The 3,360-nt window shown below is 41.6% G+C and overlaps 1 pseudogene; it reads left to right on the plus strand.

The window, feature by feature from the left end:
* The first annotated feature begins 1,121 nt into the window (after positions 1–1,121).
* LOC137935297 (probable inactive purple acid phosphatase 27) lies at positions 1,122–2,395 on the plus strand (annotated as a pseudogene).
* The last annotated feature ends 965 nt before the right edge of the window (positions 2,396–3,360 follow it).

The following is a 3,360-nucleotide window of genomic DNA, read 5'->3' on the forward strand; positions in this document are numbered from 1 at the left end:
GGGCTGATGCTGATCCCAGTGACACGACATGGGAGCCATTGTCTACGTTCCGCACCCTCTACCCCTACTTAGAGCTTGAGGACAAGCTCTTTCTTCAGGAGGGGGGTGATGTTATGGACTCCATAGCATCACGAGTTATCCACAGGCATAGGAATTAAATTATGTCAATTTACTTTTAATGTAATTTCATTTGGGTTGGTTTGGTTTACTTTGGTTTGGTTTAGATGTAATGTGGCGTGAACCAGTTGACCTATGGGTTACTTTTGTAATTCCGTCCTCAACCCTATTTAGGGGGACATCAAGGGAAGGAGAAATCAAGTATTGAGAAAATTAGAGTAAACATGTCAGATTCTCCCTCAGAGGTCTAGGTTGGATTCTCCCTCTGAGGTCCAGGTCGAGCTTCCTTCAAAGCTCCTTCATTCTATTTGATTTCCATCATTCCACGTTCCAGAAACAAGAATCCTCTTCCAAAGTCAAGAACATCCATGGAGGGAGAGAGGAAAGAAGGGTGACTCAATCCATGGCTCGGGAAGAACCTAACACCTGTTAGGAGCAGAAGACATAGGTACTTAACCCAGGACCATAACATCACACCCCTCCTTCACGGGCCGATGTCCACGACGGCCCACTTGCAACGGCCCACTCTATCAATAGCCTACTCTACCAAGGTCGCCCCCTCCGCAAGTGCGGTGGCCTACTCCGTCAAGGTCGCCCCCTCCGCATAGGTCAACCCTCCGGGATTCGAACGTGTGACAAAGGAGCTAGCTCTAATACCAAATGTTAAGCACCTAGCCAATACTACCCAAAAGACCGGCCTATTAGGAGTGAAAGACATAGGTACTTAACCCAGGGTCATAACAGCGTGCAACCACTGTTGTGGTTTGTTTTGGAGAGAAACAACATTTTGTGGGCACAGTTGCAGCTGCCTCTTCTATCATGAATCCGAAGAACTCTATTTCTCAAATCAAACACCTTATGGGCAGAAAGTTCTCTGATCCTGAGATCCAGTCTGATCTTCATTCTTTGGCTTTCTCAATAACCGAAGGCCCCGATGGGTTACCTCTTTTCATGCTAGATATCTGGGGAACATGAGGACTTTTACCCCAACACAAGTTTTAGGAATGGTTCCTTCAAATCTTAACAGTATAGCAAAGAAGAATCTGAATGTTGCAGTTGTAGATTGTTGTATTGAAATTCCTATCTATTTCCCTGACCTTCCAAGGAGAGTTGTTTTGGCTGCTTCTATTGCTGGCCTTTATCCTTTGAGGATAATGCAGGAAACTACTGCAAAAGCTTTGGCGTATGGAATCACCTGAAAATGATCAATTATATGTTTCTTTTGTGGATGTTGGTCATGCCAGCATGCAAACATGCACTGTGGGATTCATGAAAGGTCAGCTCACGATAGCACATGCATTAGATTGTTCTCTTAGATGAAGAGACTTTGATGAAGTTCTATTCTGGACAGTTGGTTGGCAGGATCCAGTATTCATATATACAAGCTTTCTGAAAGATTTGTGGCCAAATGTTGTGTACATTTACTAGTTGGGACATAAACTGTCTAATGGATCATATGATTGGAGCCAGACCGATTGTTTTAAGGCTTCTCATTTCCCTGGCCAGAACTCTCTTCGACGTATAATCATATTTGGTGATATGGGAAAGGTAGAACGTGATGGTTCAAATGAGTAAAACAATTATCAATCAGGCTCTCTAAATACTACCGATCAACTTATCCGTAATGTGAATAATTACGACATAGTTGTCCATATTGGAGATATGCCTTATGCAAATGGATAAATCTTGCAGTGGGACCAGTTTATTGCACAAGTGGAGCTCATTGCTTCTGTTGTTCTATATATGACAGCGAGAGGTAACCATGAACACGACTGGCCAGGATCTAGTTCCTTCTATAGGCATAGAGATTCTGGAGGCGAATGTCGTGTTGTAGCTGAAACGATGTATTATGTTCCTGCTGAAAATCGGGCCAACTACTGGTACTCAACAGATTATGGAATGTTCTGCTTTTGTGTAGCTGATACTGAACATTATTGGAGAGAAGGGACCGAGCAGTATCAATTTATTGAAGAATGCTTTGCATCAGTAGACAGACGTACACAGCCATGGCTTATCTTCCTTGCACATAGGATTTTGGGGTACTCTTCAAATAGTTGGAATGCCCAGGAGGGGTCTTTCGAAGAACCCAGGGGGCTGGAGAGTCCTCAACTATGAAAGAACATGTCCAATCAACCATAACATCTGTACGAACAAAGAGAAATACACCTACGTCGGTCCTTTGCATGGCACAATTCATATAGTTGTCGGAGGGGGGGACATCGGCATACAAACCTTACTTTCGAGCTTGAGGACAAGCTTGTTCTTCCAGGGGGTGTAATATTATGCATGCAATAACATTAATATTTAATTGTTTTTATTTAATTTACATTATTTTATTTCATTTTTAGGCCACATGGGTATTTTTGGAATATTTTAATTATAGGGATATTTTTGTAATATTTTATCTTAAACCCTAAAAGGGTGAACCCTATTTAAGGGGTAAGAGTAATGAGAAAGGAAGCATTGATCATTAGTCTAAGTACATGAGATCGGGTTCCTTCGAAAGCTTGGTTATCCTCACGTCTTTTGATCCGGAACGAAGAGAAAATCGTCTGGTGGCTGATCCATGGAAATGGGGCATATCAGACTACTCCCAACACTTGTCTATCAAGGAGATTCCACTCATCATTGTTCCTACATTCTGGTTTCATATCAAGAAGTGGTGCATGCAACTTTTTGTTGTACAGATAATCTTCGATTTGTATACTCCAAAATGCAAAATCCATACCATCAAACTTGTTGATCCCTGGTGTTGATCCTTCTCCGCTAGCCTTTGCTCTCAATCGCGAACCACAACTCTGATACCACTTGTTAGGAATTATATGCCCTAATTCCAAACTAACAAGAACAATAATAATAATAGCGAAAGAAAGGAAAATCCAACATGAAAACAAACAACAAGATTTATACAGGTTCTCCGCAAGGTGAGACTATGTCCTATCTTCCGTCGCTATAGTAATCCACTATGAAGATGAAATAGTTTACAAGAGAAATTGCATACTTACAGGTGTTTCTTTCTAACCTCTCAGGCTGCAACTCAAGATGCTCCTCGAATTAAGATGATAAAACCCCAATAGTGTGCCCCCCACCACCAAAATTATAAAGAGAAAATTTGGGCAACCGTGTTACAAGAGTGAAATTTTTAAACTACCCTTAATGAAATAACAGTGTAGGGCGTTAATTAGGCTCCACAACTTAACATCCACATGTAAGACTGTGAAGGATATTTGGGAAAAACTTGAG

This window comes from Aristolochia californica, unplaced genomic scaffold, assembly GCF_029961685.1.
Source record: "Aristolochia californica isolate CCGP_79_NKW_82.1479 unplaced genomic scaffold, dmAriCali1.0.hap1 SCAF_6, whole genome shotgun sequence".
Classification (NCBI taxonomy): domain Eukaryota; kingdom Viridiplantae; phylum Streptophyta; class Magnoliopsida; order Piperales; family Aristolochiaceae; genus Aristolochia; species Aristolochia californica.